The sequence below is a fragment of the Hyperolius riggenbachi genome, chromosome 1, assembly GCF_040937935.1.
Source record: "Hyperolius riggenbachi isolate aHypRig1 chromosome 1, aHypRig1.pri, whole genome shotgun sequence".
Classification (NCBI taxonomy): domain Eukaryota; kingdom Metazoa; phylum Chordata; class Amphibia; order Anura; family Hyperoliidae; genus Hyperolius; species Hyperolius riggenbachi.
The window spans coordinates 173,997,552-174,017,713 of record NC_090646.1 but is presented as its reverse complement, the minus strand read 5'-3'; positions in this window follow the sequence as shown (position 1 = coordinate 174,017,713).

The following is a 20,162-nucleotide window of genomic DNA, read 5'->3' as shown; positions in this document are numbered from 1 at the left end:
CCACTTTTAATGCGGCGAGGAGCGGCGAAATTGTGACAGAGGGTAATATGAGATGTCCCCTAACGCACTGGTATGTTTACTTTTGAGCGATTTTAACAATACAGATTCTCTTTAAAGGGAACCCGAGGTGTGTTTAACCACTTTACCCCCGCGCGTACGTATTTCTCCGCCCCTTTTTCCATCCTTTAAAAACCAGGGACGGAGAAACACGTACTTTCCGCGTTCCCGACGCTGTCCGCGCTCCCGCTCGTAAACACGCCGCCCGCCGCTAGTAAAACCGCCGCCGCCCGCTCGCCCGGAGATCAATGAACGGGAAAATCCATTCCCGTTCGTTGATCTAAGCCCCACAATGACCCGCTGCTCTCCTATGGGCAGCGCGATCATTGTGAGAAGAAACTCACGTGTCCAGCCTCCTTATTCTTCCTCCAAGCTTCCGGAAGGAGGCTTGGAGGTCGCAATAAAGCAAAAAGTTACTGTGGCCATCTTGTGGCCAAATAGTAAACTACACCCTACACATTTTTCACATACAAATAAATGACTTTTACACACAAAATTAACTCATTACCTCCCACACTCCCCATTTTTTTTTTTTTTTGTAATTAAAAAAAAAATCAAAAATTTACAATTAAAAAAAATACATAATTAGTTACCTTAGGGACTGAACTTTTTAAATATTTAAGTCAAGAGGGTATAACACTGTTACTTTATAAACTATGGGCTTGTAATTAGGGATGGACGCAAAACTGAAAAAAATGCACCTTTATTTCCAAATGAAATATTGGCGCCAAACATTGTGATAGGGACATAATTTAAACGGTTTTATAACCGGGACAAAAGGGCACATAAATTTCATGGGTTTTAATTACAGTAGCATGCATTATTTAAAAACTATAATGGCCGAAAACTGAAAAATAATTTTTTTTTCCCCACATTTTTCCTATTTTCCCATTAAAACACATTTAGAAAAAAATAATTCTTGGCATAATGTCCCACCTAAAGAAAGCCTAATTGGTGGCGGAAAAAACAAGATATAGTTCATGTCATTGCGATAAGTAATGATAAAGTTATAGACGAATGAATGGAAGGAGCGCTGAAAGGTGAAAATTGCTCTGGTGGTCAGGGGGTAAAACCCCTCAGTGGTGAAGTGGTTAAAGAATGTTATCTGCATACAGAGGCTGGATCTGCCTATACAGCCCAGCCTCTGTTGCTATCCCAAACCCCACTAAGGTCCCCCTGCACTCTGCAATCCCTGATAAATCACAGCCGTGCTGTGAGGCTGTGTTTACATCTGTAGTGTCAGTCTCAGCTGCTCCCCCGCCTCCTGCATAGCTCCGGTCCCTGCCCCCGTCCCTTCCCTCCAATCAGCTGTGAGGGAAGGGATGCAGGCGGAGACTGGAGTTCTGCAGGAGGCGGGGAGAGCAGCAGACTGACACTATAGAGATAAACACAGCCAGCTCTGACAAGCTGTTTGTCAGCAGCGTGGCTGTGATTTATGAGGGATTACAGAGTGCAGGGGGACCTTAGGGGGGTTTGGGATAGCAACAGAGGCTGGGCTGTATAGGCAGACCCAGCCTCTGTATGCAGATAATATTCTTCAAACCCACCTCGGGTTCTCTTTAAGCACAAGTTTAACCTCCCATTTAATTATTATTATTTATTAATTTATATAGCGTCAACATATTACGCAGCGCTGTACAATAAATAGGATTACAGACAATGATAACAGGGGTGACAGAACAATACAGGTAATAGACAATAGATACAACAATACAGGCAATAGCAATAAGATACACAACACAATGCAGATAGTAGTACAATGCCAGATCATAAACTGGAGTGATGGTGGTAAAAATTACCAGTTCCAAATTCTGGGTCAATTTAATTAATTTAAATTGACAATGCACAATGCTTTGTACATGGCATACCTGCTCTTTTTATAATATATGTATTAAAATTATCTTTGATGCTAAAGTTCCATATCCTGATTAAATAACAGTGCAGTTTTGCTGAAGACTAACTCCCTTACTATTATTATTATTTTGTATTTATATAGCACCAGCATCATCCATGGTGCTATCCCATCATTGCCCAGAAGAGCATGCCTGCATGAGGCACTATTCAGTTTTTCCAAGTGAACACAGACTGCCTAACTGCCCCTCCCACACCACTTCCCTTTATGGTGAAGAGAGTAACTATTTGTGGCCAGTACTACAACAGAGTGCCAGAGAAATATGACTTTGTTGTAGCAGCAGTGCTGGCCACAGAGAGTTAATTTGTTAAAGCGGACCTTAACCCAGTACTTCCAATCTGCCCTAAAAGATAAGCAACAGGAAATTACTCTTACAGAAAAACATTTCCTGGTTACAGCTTTAGAGCTCCTCAGAGATGCTGCAGTGTAGTTACTTCCTGGTTTCAAGGAAAGACATACAGGGTTAAACTCCTGTGTTTACATATGGCCTGTCTGAATGGCACACCATGCCACAGAGCTAACAGCTCAAATTACAGCGGCTCATTACTAGCAGTTAAGAGAGAATTAGACCGTCTCTCCTGTGGCAGAATTTAGGTCCCTTTTTAATTCCTAAGCAGCAGGAGGTAGGTGGGGTCTGTGCTTGGCGATGAGATCTACTCCCTTACTAAGGACACTATTATTCTTTTGGATGCAAGTCTTTATGAGTGGATCCTGGGTCATGTGACTGACGGTTCCAAGGAGAATTTCTTTAGTTGTGGGAGTTAGTGCACTGTGGGGTTCGCTATAACAAATGGCTTATTAGAGTTAATATACCTTATCAGAGTAGCATTGTGAGCACTACGAACTTATGTCTGCTAATTGGCAATGACGAGAGTTCCACTCCTCCTGCCCTGATTGGACCCACAGGGGCTTAGGGCAGGAGGAGTGGAGCTCTCGTCATTGCCAATTAGCAGGCATAAATTCGTAGCGCTCGCTATGTTAACTCTGATAAGGCATGTTAACTCTGATAAGGCACGCTATTTGTTATGGTGAATCAACCCCTGTCGCTCACGAATGATGGAAAATCTGTGAGGGTGAGCTTTTTTATACATTTCACAACATTTTTTTTATCTCTATGCTGTGTTAACAAGCAGTTTGTTTTTTTTAGGAAGAACCCAACTGTTGCTTTGCCTTTAAAAAGAATCACAATTTTGGAGCCATCATTCAGAATGATCCCTCTTTGCTTTTCTCTCTGACTCATTCAACTAGCATGAGTAAGACAGCAGACCTCCTTGGGAGTTGTAACTTCTCCAGCCCTGAACTTTTCAAACTTTTTAAAACACATTTTTGTCATATATTACAAATGTGTTTGCTATTTGATGACCAATCTGTTAAAACGTCATAAAGTGTTCCTTTAAAAACAATGCAAGATGTAAAAATTGTTGCTTACATTTTATTTTGATATATTCTTTTTATTAAAGTTTTCAAATTGGTTAGAAATTTACATTCACATAGGAGTCAGGTGGCAGAAGACATAGGGAAACGATGCTATACATAAAGAATTGAAATTAAAAACGATCAATAAGAACAAATATCAGCCTGTCAAAAAGAGGTACAGGTAACATCAGGTATAATTATACTCCAATCAACAGAGAATAAAGGCAGAGAATATGTAAAGGTCTGATTATTTACTCAGCCTGAAATGGTTACGATATTGGCCCATAATCTTGTTCAATCTTCCAAAGGTCCTATAGCTGCCAAACACCATCAAATAAATCTAACCTGTTCAGTCTAGCCATGATTTCCTCCAATCGCTTCACATCAAGAATGTTCTCAAGTAACGTCCCTTGTTGGAGGAGATTGGGAACGCCACAGCGCCGCAATGGATCTTTTAGCAGCATTAAGGATAATGGCCACAAGCTTATTAGTTTTACGTGATTTGGAAGTGGGTAGCCTAGGAGCAGAGTAAGCAGTTTACATTCCACTGGTATCCACAAGATCTCACTTAATAGTTGGGAAACAGATTTCCAAAAAGGTATGATACGCAAACAATCCCAAAAAATATGCATTAAGGTACCAGTGGCGTTCTGACATCTCCAGCGAAAGGCTGAGACACTGGGATCCTATTTATTGATAACAACTGGGGTCCTATACCGCAGAAACATAAGTTTGTAATGATTCTCTTTATAGGTGGTACATAGAGGAAACCTAGAGGATGTCTCCCATAGCTTCTGCCACATGGGTGGAGTGATGTCAATGGACAAGTATTGTGACCATTCGGTCATATAGCGATGGGTAATAGGATGATCTGGGGATGGAGTGTGAAGAATTTGATAGATCACAGAGATCAGGGGCTTGATTCACAAAAGGGTGCTAACTCAGTTAGCACGCCTAAAAGCTTTGGGCGTGCTAACTACAGTGCTACAGTGCCCCTAAAATGTCGCACTGGGTGCGCCCGAAACGTCGCATGGTGCGATATTGTGGGCGCACCCAGTGCAACGTTTTAGGGGCACTGGGTGCGACGCTTCACGCACACCGCGCGGAGCGCTAAACTTTCCGCGCGCAAACTTTTTGCTGTAACATGCGCGCAAAGTCTCTAGGCGTGCTAAGAGGCTTTTTACAGGTGTGCTAACACTTGGCTCTCTTTTGTAAATCAAGACCCAAGTGGGGTTGGGTATGGCCCTGTGCACATAACATTTCAAAAGATGTAGGTTTATCAATCATGGTGGTGCCATTAAGAGACTGTGCATAATGTCTAATCTGTTGATAGTTTTATACAAGGAGGGAGGGTAAATGGAATTTAACTTTGGCTTGCTCCGCTGATAACAGTTTGTCAATAAGGTGACAAAGCTGAGAGACATCCTCCTTGACCCATGCATTTACATAGAAAGGGACAGCACTGTTGGGTAGATCTGGATTGAAGAGTACATTAATCAATGAAGGCGTTTTGGAGGTTACAGGGAACCTACGTGTGCAATATGACCATCTATATTTCGTAAACTGGATAGTCTGCAGCAGAAGAGCATTAGATGGATTATGATGAAGAGGCCATAGAAGGTAGCATGGTTGGGACGGACCATTGCTTTTCAAACTCCATCCATTTGGAGTATGCGGGACGATTGGTCCATGAGATGACATGTCGTAGATGTGTTGCTAGATAGTATTTGTCAAATTCAGGGACACAGAGTCCTCCCTGCTCCCTTCTAGTTAGCATAACTGAGTTAGGGATTCTGTGATATTTGGAGGCCCAGATATATTTCAATACATCTCTTTGTAAGGATCTCTGCGTGGTCAGAGGTACCTTGTTGCTTAAATTTTATTTTAAAAAAAAAATGTAATTGCTATGTCCACAATTTCCTCATCGTTCTCTTGCCAGCAGCTCCTGCGCTACTGCTTTTTCCAAAAGAATGTTAAAAACAAAACCATAAAATCCCAACCCTTATTATTTTCTATACTCGGGCAGGTTCAGTGGCTGCTACAACCCAGTGTTCATACTCCTAATGCACTTTCCTCTGCGAATGATCAATGCCAGATCTAAATATCGACTGAATCGGTTACAGAAGAACGCTAGCATACACACATGCATTTATTTCAGATGCCTATCATTTTTTCAATTGCATATCAAATGAAAATGAAACCAGTCACCTGTTTATCTTTTCTTCAGCTACTGTAAATTTTACCAAAATAGGGAAATGGGTTTATAAAAATATAAAGTGCACAGTAACCAATGCTTGGTAGCCTTAAAATGGGTGAACTAGAGTTAGTTTTGATCAACAAAGGCTATGACGTTGTGGGATAAAAGCTATTGATTGGATAGCAAACTTGCAGGGGTCCGATGTGTTTAGGAAGGCTAGGGCAGGGAGAAAAAGTGGAGGGGTTTGTCTCTTTGTTGCAGCTGGCATTAATGAAGAACTGGACTATAAAGATATGTAATCTATTTGGGTAAATATTCATGGTGGAAGTAACTGTTCAAATACCTGAACAAAAAGGAGATGGTTTGTAGGCCCATGAGAGTCAATCCAGTATCCATAAAACATTTTTTACAATAGGATAAAAGTCAGACATGTAGACATCTATAGCACAATTTCCATGATCATGTGGGTATATAAGTACAATATGCAGCCTAACACGTTTCGTAGCTGTATGCAGCTACTTCAGAGGCATAAAACTTGCAAATAGATGATCATGAAGATGGAGATAATATCATAGTATCAAATAGGTCTAGCAATAACATATCCTCAAAATATCCACAATAGTGTAAATAGGTCTGGATCAGACGTAAGTAGTCGTGTGGGCAAAAAAAATAGCTGATAGGCTAGTGCTAACCATACCAACAGTGATTTGTGGGAGCGTTAGAACGAACAGGTATGTTATTGCTAGACCTACTTGACACTTTAATTTTATCTCCATCCTCTGTTGAAGTATCCTCATAAAGCTATGAAACATGTGTCGGGCTGCATATTGTACTTGTATACCCACATGATCGTGGAAATTGTTTTTTTTTTGTTTACAGATCTGATTTTTCACAGATCTGATAGTTGATTTTTATCATATTGTAATAAATGTTACATATTTTGGATACCTGATTGACACTCACTGGCCTACAAATCATATCATTTTTGTTTAGTTATTGTAATAGTGTGTACCGTATATAATCGCAAGCAAGCCAAATTTGACCCCCAAAAAGTGGGTCAAGAGTTGGGGGGTCGGCTTGCTTGCGAGTGTGTCATAAATGAAGCTCCCCCCGCGGCCGCCGCTGCTATTACCTTAGCTTGGCGCCGCTTCTATTCCCCTGTCCTGCTCGTATAATCCACAGCAGCGCGCCCCACGGCGGCTGCTGTAATGAGGGAGGGAGCCGTAGAGGGAGAGAGCGGTTCCCATAGTAACGGCGATACACATCGCCGCTACAGAAAGCCGTTCTCTCTACGGCTTCCTCCCTCATCACAGCAGCCGCCGTGGGGCGCGCTGCTGTGGATTATACGAGCAGGACAGGGGGGAATAGCAGTGGGGGGAGTGGAGGTGCACAACCTACCTATACTGGGCGCTATACTGGGGCACTACGTACCCATACTGGGCACTATACTAACTATACTGGGTACGATACTAGCTATACTGGGGCATTACCTACCCATACTGGGCACGATACAAACTATACTGGGGCACTACCTACCCATACTGGGCACTATACTAGCTATAATGGGCACGATACTAGCTATACTGGGGCACTACCTACCCATTCTGGGCACTATACTAGCTATACTGGGACACACTGGGGGGAATCACACGGACAGCATTTCCTACCCCCGGCTTATATGAGGGTCAATCATTTTTTCCTGTTTTTTCAGGTAAAAGTTGGGGGGTCGGCTTGCTTGCGAGTATATACGGGTAATATTGTTTTGGTTTTTTTTACTAGTTCTTAACTATATTTGGAAATAACTGTTGCCAACTGCTTATTGGGGTGTGCTATAGACTGCCACATATCCATGATACTGCAGAACTACTACAGCAAATTGCAAAAGCTGCAAGTAAAAGTGAGACCCATAGTTGTGGGATATTGAAACTACTCATTCTAATAAAAGTGGCTGAAAGGGAAAAAGATTATTGGCGACCCTACAGGATAGCTACTTGACTCAAATGGTAACTGAACCAACTAGAGGGAATGCGCTGCTGGATTTGGTCATATCAAGTAGACTAGCTAAAGTATCAAATGTGCAGGTTCAAGAACATTTAGGTAATCGTGATCACATGGTAACATTTGATCTGGTGATTAACATGTCGTGGAGCTAAAACTATGCATTTTAAAAAAAAGTTACGTTTTATCAACTAAGTGATACATAAGTTTGGTGGGGTAAGGACACTGAAGGGAAATGGCAAACTTTTAAAAAATAATCTCAGTGAATATCATAGTAAATACATCCAATATGAAAAAAAACTAGGAATAAAAAAGGCATCTATCAATGAATAGAAAGGATGGAGATAAAATTAAGCTGAAAAGGTATGCTTATAAGGCTGCATTGAACAATCATAAAGAGTGCAATAAAATTGTAAAAAAAGAAATGAGACTAGCAAAGACTGAAGCTGAAAATCAAATCACTAGGGATACAAAATAAAATCCAAAGAAGTTTTCCAAGTACTATAAAAAGAAACCTTAGAGGTGGGCGACTGAAGTAGGGTAGAGCTATTGAATGCTTGCTTTGCTTCTGTTTTTACAAGGCAAACCTTGTTGTTTTATATTACAAATGTGGAAGGGTCCTAATCTTCTAATTTTAATATTGAATACCTAAGGCAAGAAGGAGTTGAAAGCAAGACTAAACTGATAGGGCACCTGGCACGGATGGCATACACCCTCAGGTGCTCAGGGAATTAAGTTCATCTATCTGTATACCCCTTTATCTTTTGTGACTCTTTCAAGTGTGATAGTTCCGATAAACTGGCCTACAGCCCATGTTTTCCCATTATTTAAAGAAGAACTGAAGTGAGAGGGATATGAAGACGGCCATATTTATTTCCCTATAAACAGTTCCAGTTATCTGGCTGCCCTGCTGATCAGACCGCCTGCAGTAGTGTCTGAATCATACAAGTGAAACAAGCATGCTGCTAAACTTGTCAGATTCTTCTTAGAAACATCTGGTCTGCATGCTTTTTCAGGGGTCTATGGCTAAAAGTATAAGTGACAGAGGTTCAGCAGGACAGCCAGGCAACTGTTATTGTTTAAAATGAAATAATGTCAGCCTCCACATCCCTCTTACTTCAGGCTCGCTTTAATGCTGGGCATACATGGTTCCTTTCTTCTTATCAATCGAGCCACTGATGGCTTGATTGATAATATCCGACGTGTCCGATCACCGTGGCGGATCGATTTTGCGATTGATCCCCGCTGGCGGACAAAAGAAAAAAAAACGAGCAGCAGATAAGCGCCCGCGGGGACGAGCGGGAATTGATCCATGTGCCCACGCGGACAAGCAGGGATGCGTCGGCATCGAGCCTGCGGCTCGATTCCGATGCATAAATGCACCGTGTATGCCCAGCATAAGAAGGGCATACCAATTAGATCCGGTAAATAATAGACCTGTAAGCTGAAAGAGAATCTGTACTGTCCAATTTGTACAATAAAAAAACATACCAATCGAGTCACTGTGATCTCCTGGATCTCTCTCTGCTGTTTCCTCCGCTCCCTGCCGTGGTCCTGGCTTTTAATTGCCAGTTTTAGGCAGTGTTTACAAACAACATGGCCGCTAACCAGGAAGTGATGTATGTATATATGTGTGTGTGTATATATATATATATATAGATATATACAATGGGTTGCAAAAGTATTCGGCCCACTTGACGGTTTCCACATTTTGTCACATTACTCCCACAAACATAAATCAATTTTATTGGAATTCCACATGAAAGACCAACACAAAGTGGTGTACACATGAGAAGTGGAACGAAAATCATACATGATTTCAAACATTTTTTACAAATCAATAACTGCAAAGTGGTGTGTGCATAATTATTCGTCCCCCTTTGAGCTGAGTGCAGTCAGTTGCCTATAGACATTGCCTGATGAGTGCTAATGACTAAATAGAGTGCACCTGTGTGTAATCTAATGTCAGTACAAAATAAATACAGCTGCTCTGTGAGGGCCTCAGAGGTTGTCTAAGTTTAAGAGAATATTGGGAGCAACAACGCCGTGAAGTCCAAAGAACACACAAGACAGGTCAGGGATCAAGTTATTGAGAAATTTAAAGCAGGCTTAGGCTACAAAAAGATTTCCAAAGCCTTGAACATCCCAAGGAGCACTGTTCAAGCGATCATTAGAAATGGAAGGAGTATGACACAACTGTAAACCTACCAAGACAAGGCCATCCACCTAAACTCACAGGCCGAACATGGAGAGCGCTGATCAGAAATGCAGTCAAGAGGCCCATGGTGACTCTGGAGGAGCTGCAGAGATCTACTGCTCAGATGGCAGACTCTGTCCATAGGACAACTATTACATAGTTACATAGTTATTTTGGTTGAAAAAAGACATACGTCCATCGAGTTCAATCAGTACAAAGTACAACTCCAGCCCGTCCCCCACATACCCCTGTTGATCCAGAGGAAGGCGAAAAACCCCCCACAAGGCATGGTCCAATTAGCCCCAAAAGGGAAAAATTCCTTCCTGACTCCAGATGGCAATCAGATAAAATCCCTGGATCAACATCATTAGGCATAACCTAGTAATTGTAGCCATGGATGTCTTTCAACGCAAGGAAAGCATCTAAGCCCCCTTTAAATGCAGGTATAGAGTTTGCCATAACGACTTCCTGTGGCAATGCATTCCACATCTTAATCACTCTTACTGTAAAGAACCCTTTCCTAAATAAATGGCTAAAACGTTTTTCCTCCATGCGCAGATCATGTCCTCTAGTCCTTTGAGAAGGCCTAGGGACAAAAAGCTCATCCGCCAAGCTATTATATTGCCCTCTGATGTATTTATACATGTTAATTAGATCTCCTCTAAGGCGTTGTTGCTCCTATTAGTCATGCACTGTACAAAGTTGGCCTTTATGGAAGAGTGTCAAGAAGAAAGGCATTGTTAACAGAAAGCATAAGAAGTCCCGTTTGCAGTTTGCCACAAGCCATGTGAGGGACACAGCAACCATGTGGAAGAAGGTGCTCTGGTCAGATGAGACCAAAATGGAACTTTTTGGCCAAAATGCAAAACGCTATGTGTGGCAGAAAACTAACACTGCACATCACTCTGAACACACCATCCCCACTGTCAAATATGGTGGTGGCAGCATCATGCTCGGGGGGTGCATCTCTTCAGCAGGCACAGGGAAGCTGGTCAGAGTTGATGGGAAGATGGATGGATCCAAATACAGGGCAAACTTGGAACATAACCTTGGAGACTGCAAAAGACTTGAGACTGGGGCCCGGCGGTTCACCTTCCAGCAGGACAATGACCCTAAGCATAAAGCCAGGGCAACAATGGAATGGTTTAAAACAAAACATATCTATGTGTTAGAATGGCCCAGTCAAAGTCCAGATCTAAATCCAATCGAGAATCTGTGGCAAGATCTGAAAACTGCTGTTCACAAACGCTGTCCATCTAATCTGACTGAGCTGGAGCTGTTTTGCAAAGAAGAATGGGCAAGGATTTCAGTCTCTAGATGTGCAAAGCTGGTAGAGACATACCCTAAAAGACTGGCAGCTTTATTTATTTGTAAAAAATGTTTGGAATGATGTATGATTTTCGATTCACTTCTTACATGTACACCACTTTGTATTGGTCTTTCATGTGGAAATCCAATAAAATTGATGCATGTTTGTGTCAGTAATGTGACAAAATGTGGAAAACTTCAAGGGGGCTGAATACTTTTGCAACCCAATATATATATATATATATATATATATATATATATATATGTATATATATATATATATATATATGTATATATATATGTATATATACAGGATCTTCTCAAAAAATTAGCATATTGTGATAAAGTTCATTATTTTCTGTAATGTACTGATAAACGTTAGACTTTCATATATTTTAGATTCAAATACACACAACTGAAGTAGTTCAAGCCTTTTATTGTTTTAATATTGATGATTTTGGCATACAGCTCATGAAAACCCAAAATTCCTATCTCAAAAAATGTGCATATTTCATCCGACCAATAAAAGAAAAGTGTTTTTAAAACAAAAAAAGTCAACCTTTAAATAATTATGTTCAGTGATGCACTCAATACTTGGTCGGGAATCCTTTTGCAGAAATGACTGCTTCAATGCGGCGTGGCATGGAGGCAATCAGCCTGTGGCACTGCTCAGGTGTTATGGAGGCCCAGGATGCTTCGATAGCGGCCTTAAGCTCATCCAGAGTGTTGGGTCTTGCATCTCTCAACTTTCTCTTCACAATATCCCACATATTCTCTATGGGGTTCAGGTCAGGAGAGTTGGCAGGCCAATTGAGCACAGTAATACCATGGTCAGTAAACCATTTACCAGTGGTTTTGGCACTGTGAGCAGGTGCTAGGTTGTGCTGAAAAATGAAATCTTCATCTCCATAAAGCTTTTCAGCAGATGGAAGCATGAAGTGCTCCAAAATCTCCTGATAGCTAGCTGCATTGACCCTGCCCTTGAAAAAACACAGTGGACCAACACCAGCAGCTGACATGGCACCTCAGACCATTACTGACTGTGGGTACTTGACACTGGACTTCAGGCATTTTGGCATTTCCCTCTCCTCAGTCTTCCTCCAGACTCTGGCACCTTGATTTCCGAATGACATGTAAAAGTTGCTTTCATCTGAAAAAAGTACTTTGGACCACTGAGCAACAGTCCAGTGCTGCTTCTCTGTAGCCCAGGTCAGGCGCTTCTGCCGCTGTTTCTGGTTCAAAAGTGGGTTCATGCTTCCATCTGCTGAAAAGCTTTATGGAGATGAAGATTTCATTTTTCAGCACGACCTGGCACCTGCTTACAGTGCCAAAACCACTGGTAAATGGTTTACTGACCATGGTATTACTGTGCTCAATTGGCCTGCCAACTCTCCTGACCTGAACCCCATAGAGAATATGTGGGATATTGTGAAGAGAAAGTTGAGAGATGCAAGACCCAACACTCTGGATGAGCTTAAGGCCGCTATCGAAGCATCTTGGGCCTCCATAACACCTGAGCAGTGCCACAGGCTGATTGCCTCCATGCCACGCCGCATTGAAGCAGTCATTTCTGCAAAAGGATTCCCGACCAAGTATTGAGTGCATCACTGAACATAATTATTTGAAGGTTGACTTTTTTTGTTTTAAAAACACTTTTCTTTTATTGGTCGGATGAAATATGCAAATTTTTTGAGATAGGAATTTTGGGTTTTCATGAGCTGTATGCCAAAATCATCAATATTAAAACAATAAAAGGCTTGAACTACTTCAGTTGTGTGTATTTGAATCTAAAATATATGAAAGTCTAATGTTTATCAGTACATTACAGAAAATAATGAACTTTATCACAATATGCTAATTTTTTGAGAAGATCCTGTATATATATATGTTACAGTATACAAGTTTTTATTACATAGTGAATTATCTTTACTCCAGTCAGGATTTCTCACAGTTTCTCAGCATAGGCAGCTTCCTCCCCACTCAGACAAGCTGAAACTGGGAGCAGAGACATGTCTGTGAGGGATAAACAAAGTACACACACAGAGCCTGGAGGGGGCGTGCATAACTTCTCCCTATCACAACAGAGGCAGTGCACTCCTCTCTTGGTTGACAAAGCTTGACAAAGAAAAGAAGATTACAGAGACAGTGCAACTAGAAAAGGCTGCAGTAATCCAGACCGCATTAGAACAGGTATAGGAACTTACAGGATAGAAGAAATAAGGCTGAAAATTGTGTTACAGAGTCTCTTTAACATCAGAGTCTCTTTAACAACAAACTATTTGAGGGGTTCCTAAGAAATGCTATGCAAGACTTCATAGCAGAGAATAATCTAATTTCTCCATATCAACATAGGTTTACTAAGACAGGTCTTGTTCAGCTGAGATGCTCAGCTTTTATGAGGTGGTAAATGCTGATGTGGATATTGGGAAATGCTGTAGATGTGATACTTGGACTTTGCAGAGGCCTTTGATACTGTTCCACACAACAGTCTATAGCAAAAGCTGCAAGGACTGCAGATGGGCAGATCCATACACACATCTGTGTGTATGGATGAGGAACTGGCTAAAAGACAGAAATAAAGAGTTGTGATCATTGTTTCATAATCAAAATGGGTGACTGGCTGCAGTGGGGTTCTTCAGGGGTTGGTACTGTGTCTAGTAGTCTTCAATTTATTATTTTTGTAGATGATACCAAGTTGTGCAGAATTATCAACACACAGGAAGATAGTGACATATTGCAGAGGGATCCTGATAGGATGGGTATATGGGCATGTAAATGGCAGATTAAATTTAATGTTGAAAAATGTTGGTCATATCAACGGTCTAGCACTATAACAAAATATCTGGATAGGAATGGGGACTTTAATCTTGGAGAGAACATTAGGCGTACTTGTTGACTACTTAAATAAACATATTCAATTCCAAGCAGCTGTAGCTAAAGCAAATAAAATATTGGGATGCATTAAAAGGGAAATAAAACTTGGGATGCTGGTATAATACTGCCCCTGTTTAGCTCTCAAGGCTGCATCTGGAATATGGAATTCATTTCTGGCCACTGCATTACAGGAAGGACATGGCAGTTTTAGACCTCTTTAACAGGGGGGCGTTGCGTTTGATGCAACGTTAAAGACGCGCAACGTGCCCATAATGCAGCGCATGTAGGTTATGAAATTGGGCGTTATCTTGCTCTGCGTTGTCTCTTGGTGCGCCGTTTTCGTCGCATACTGATGGAACGAAAATGGAGCATGCGTTACATTTAAAAAAAAAAAAACATTACTGAGCATGTGCAACACACATAACGCAGCAAATTTATTGCTAAACGCACAGCAAGCAGCACTTTCTAACTATTGCTACACGTTACACACAACGCAACGTGTGCACTGTGAATATCACACAGACTTTGTATTGCTGTGCGTTACTCTGCGTTATAATTTTTTATAACGTGGAACTTTAACGTCCCACTGTGAAAGAGGCCTAAGAGCAGGTGCAGAGATGAGCAACAAAATTACAGGCATGAAAGGTGTCACTTGCCAGGAAAGGTTAGATAAACAGGGCTTATTTAGGCTTGTGCAAAGGACTAGGGGACTAGGGCCTCGATTTATTATGGTCTTTGAGATAACTTTTTCCAGTTTGATAAATTACCGAATTTGAAGTTTATCGATTTCTAGTTGTATTCAAGGTTTTTCCGCATTCGGTGTGAATTCGATAAAATATCGGTAACAATTCGGTAACCATTCAGTAACGTGTTATTTCCATTTTACAGCGGTAATTTAACACAAGGCCATAAGATTCTCATGGAATTGTGGGTAAAAGGCAGGTCCTCTGAACACCACGTAGCAACATTCTGAATAGGGCTTAAACACCTGGACCAGGATTCTGGAAGTGGTTTGGGACAATCCCACAATTTCGCCAGCTGCGGCTTGATAGGAGCCTTTTCTAAAAAAAATATAGTGCAGCTAGCAAATTAGCTAATCCGGGCACTGCCTGTGTTCTCTTACAAGATGATTCAAGAGAAATGCAGATGTCCTGTTATAGCAAATAAATCCATTCTCTTGCAAATTGATATGGTTCTAGACCTTATTCTTGCCCTTCTGCGCCTTTGAATCACTCTCAGCTGATACATAACCACTTCAAATGGCTCCATCTTCTCTGTCAGCAATGATCTGACAGGAATAACGACAGAGCAATGAAGGAGATAACTAATCCTAAATGTAACGCTAAACCACGCCCACTTTCATTTTCATGAATTGCACTTTGTTCCGTTTTACGCATCATTACCGAATGATTACCGAATGATTACCGAATGCTCGCTAACAACTGTAGATAAATTTGATGAATCCTGAAATCAGCTTAACGAATTTGGTATTTTACCGAACTGTCGTTAACCAATTCGATAAGTCTTGATGAATCGAGGCCTAGATCTGCGCATGGATGTTTGATAATTGTGCTGCATAAAAGACCGTTGTTGAGCGTGTGTATGGGGCTTAAGCCTTGAGAGTTTTTTTCTGTTGTTGTGCCCTTCTCTGGATCAACAGGGATATGTGAGAGTGCGCCTTATTTTCTGGTTGATCTGGCTGGAGGTATGTCTTTTTTTCAACCCAAATACCGGTAACTATGCAACTCACAAGTCCAGTCACCAGTCCACTCCTCTGAAGTCTCTCTGTTGTCACTATTTAACTAACCTCCTCCCTTCTACAGTCACGCTGGTGCAAACTGCAGTCAAGATGTGCAAAGGGCAGGCCAAATCTGACGATGGGAACACGCCTCTTGAGAGAAATATAGATAATTGAATGAAATGTCTATTAATCTGGAAATGCTTGCAATTTATTTGACTATGGTAACAATAAAAGTGCTGGAGAGTTTACAATGTGTTTTCCATAGCTAAGCCCAGTACTTTTTGGGAAATTTGAATATTAGGGTTTGTGTTTCAGAATTATAAGACTGAAATTGTAAAGAGCAGTTCTCTGGGAGGAACACACCCATTATTATTTTTTTACTTTCCATAGAGAAAATTGCAAGTATTTAGTTTTACAGCCACTAATCTTTTCTGCTCCAGCATTATTGCCAAAATTCAGACAGACTTTCTATGACTCTAATGGTAAAAAAATAGTCACAAGCTATACTTAGCCTTCAAATTATGAGATAATTGTAAGGCTTGGTGGTGTATTCTCCACAGTCAGCATGCAACGCATGAGCTGGCGTGGAGGAGGTACACACACTAGCACCAGGAAACAGGCTATCCCTAGTATAGTGGAGGGGAGGACTGACTCCAATAGGAGATTGTGGCGCACAGAGCCGGTGCAGATCTGACAGCCACAAACAATGCTTTCGTTATAACGTCTCAGCGCAAAGTAGCGCTGAGCGCATAAACCAGAACTGAGGAGATCAGGACAGGTAGACAGAATGAACGCTTGCTAGCTAGCGGCTACTTAGCGACAGCAAGCGTCCAAAACCAGACAGACTGGAATGAGGCAGCCAATGCGATGCGGCGATGGCGTGCCTCACAAAGACAGGACAGGACAGTCAGAAAATAGCAGGATTAAGATAGATGAACGTAACACAGATAAATATACAATAAGTATGTTTTCCTAGCGTATTACAATTACAGCTATCAATGAAACTATTTGTAACGTCTGACTAACATATGTATATATCGGCAATGAACCGATATATGACATAAGCAGGAACGCTGACTAGGAATGGAGTAACACAGGGAACAGGACTCAGAAGGATTCGCTATCTCTTCGCAGAGATGAACGCAATCCACAAACGGTAACAGAACAGGATTCAGAAGGATTCGTTATCTCTTCGCAGAGATGAACGCAATCCACAAACAGTAACAGAACAGGATTCAGAAGGATTCGTTATCTCTTCGCAGAGATGAACGCAATCCACAAACGGTAACAGGACAGGATTCAGAAGGATTCGTTATCTCCTCGCAGAGATGAACGCAATCCACAAACGGTAACAGAACAGGATTCAGAAGGATTCGTTATCTCTTCGCAGAGATGAACGCAATCCACAAACAGAACCAGGAGCAGGGTAACTACCTCAGCACGGGTGGTCACGGTACGCGCAACCTACCAAAACGTGCTGGAAAGCTGACTAACTGCACACAGGATATAAACAGTTCGTGTACGTATACATCAGCGACACTGATGTATCAACGTAACACAAATACAAGGAAAATAATAAACGTGCTGGTATGCATATATATTGGCAATGAACCAATATATGATGCAAAGACCAGCAAAGTATCTTTAGAACAAGAAACACGATCGAGGGCTGAAGCGACAGCAAGACAGGCTTAAGCTGAAGCTATGAAAACCCAAGGAAACCCTGCAGGAAGCAGATCTTTATACTGAGGTCATCCAATGGGAGCAGACATGCAGATTCCCACACAGGTGAATGATAATCAGTCACAAGCTGACAGCAGGGAAAGACAGACAAAGCTATGCAGCTTGCATGGAAAGACATCAGAACTGCCTGAGCTGCAGCACTACTACTTCCAGCAACACCTGCTGCAGCAGCGATCATTACAGTACCCCCGCCCTTAAAAGCGGATTCCAGACGCTTTTCAAAACTGAAATTCCCAACAAAACAGTCTGACTGATAATTCATGATGACCGGGACAGCCCGGCAAGACCGAATTCCAGAATCAGTCCCCACAAGACTGGACCCATCAGAACCAGAGCCTACAGAACCATGCCCATCAGTACTACAAGCCCCAGTGTGACACCCATCAGAACCATGATTTCCAGAAGAAAGCCCTCCGAAACTCCCTGAGCGATACCCACCGCCTTCCAGGAACCGTTCAGAAACGCCAAAGCCTTTGCAATGCCCACCGGTACTGTCTTTACCAACACAAAACCCACTGTTGAACCAGTCCAAGGCACCAGGACAAGTTTTCTCAGAGACCTCCCAGAACACCTTGAAGCTCCAAAGAGATCCCCATAGGTCAGAATGCCCCTTAGGCTCACATGGAGAACCATCAAGAACCCCTATGGAACCTAGGGCAATTCCCGAGTCAGGGCCACAAGGACAAACATCAATATCAGGGCTTTCAGGGACCAGAACCATCTCTGGGCATGCAGGCAGACTGGCAACATCAGAACATGTTCCCACTAAGGAAGCATCAGAGCACGCTAACACCTTAGACACACTTGGGCATTCTGGCACACAAAGAACATCTGGGCACACTGGCACAAGAGAAACCTCTGGGCACGTCAAGGAACTGTGAGCCTCAGGGTCAGCCAAGACGGGACCAAAACCAGGACCGGCCAAAAAAAAATCATCATGACTAGACTTCGCAACTACTGGATTTTTACACGAGAATGCAGGATCAGACTTAGATGTCGCTGATTCCAGCAAAGTCAGTAACAAATCAGATTCAGGGGCACTAACAAGACAGGACAAATCTTCTGATGTATGCACTGAACCAGATAGGGACTCCACAACTACCTCTGGACTGGACAGAGACTCATTTAATATACTGGATTGGAGCTCATGAGGCGCTGCAGAACAAGTCAGTATTGCAGCAGCCCCCACTGGACTAGGCAAAACTGAGGAATTCCCTGGACAGGAAGGGGACTCTGGAACCTCTGCCACAGCGGCCAGAGATCCAGAATCTTTCAGGATACAAGGCAGGGTTTCAGGAATGCTTACTAAATCAGACTGAAATTCTGAGACTTCTGTTATTTTGACCAGAGAATCAGAATTATCCATGTTACAGGGCAAGACTTCTGAAACATGCAGAGGACAGGGCTGGAGTTCCTCGGCTGTTACAACACTGTAGAGGGACTCAACAACATTGGTTAAATCAGACTGTGTACAGGGCAAGGTATCTGACACACTTGCTGACGAGGACAATATTTCAATGGCTTCTGCTTTGCTGGGCAGAAATTCATCAAGTTTTATTAGAGCAGACTGTAATTCCAAAACAGCTGCTAGACAAGTGAATATTACTGCAACACCAACTGAGGTAAGCAGTGCCTCAGACCCTTCTGCTAGAGGGTTTGAAATATCCAAAGTACTGGGTGAAGCATAAGACTCTGCGACCACAGCTTCACTGGACAGGATCACTGAACAGTCCATATTGCAGGGCAAAACCATGGAAGCACCTGCTGGACAGCATAATGATTCTGTGACCTGAGTTTCATTGGAGAGATCTACTGCACAATTCATGGTACAGGGCAAAGTTATTGGAACATTTTCTGAACAAGGTAATAATTCTGCGATTTCAGGTTCACATAGCAGATGCTCTGAGCTATTCACAAAACTAGAGCGAGGTGTAGAAACAGGAAGATCAAGACACAATGTTTGCGCATCTGAATCACCATTCATTTGTAAAATTGGAAAATTCAGATGCTGGGGTTCTGAGGTTACTAGACAGGATTGCTGGGACTCGGAAACTGATGTAGTGCATCTATTGGCATCTGCTGGATCAGACAGGAGTTGAACTTTATTAACACAGGTAATTTCTGCAGAAGTGTTTGCAGAGACAGGCAAGATTTTTCTGGTGTCTGTTTCACTAAACAAAGAGTCATGAGTACTGGCTAGGCTGGACTCGGAAGTCAGCAGGACCTCTGGATTCTCTGCTGAGAAATTTGCGCAGGGCAAGGTTAAGAATGTATCAGTGGCTTCTGTTTTACTGGGAAGTAACACTGAGTTATCCATGGTACAGGGTGGAATTGCAGGAACTTCAATTTCACACAAAAAGAGCTCCGAATCACCTGCTGAATCAGCCAAAGGTGCTGAAGCAGGCGGGTCAGAACGCCAAATTTGCGAATTCGGAGTCACATAAAAATCATCCAAAATCAGTTCCCACACATCAATCAAAGGAGCCACACAGTCATACCTACACACACCAGCCTCTATTAGGTTATAGGCTGACTTAATGCATGCGTTCAATACCATTTCACTTTTTGCACTGTAAAATTGACAAAATGAACTTGAATCATTCTTCCATTCACAGACCAGGGCTTCCATCTCTCCCCTCTCGAATGGAGGATCCCATGCATACTTAACAGCGAAACATTTAGGCTGATCACAGTCTGCAGATATGATTGTGGCAGGCAC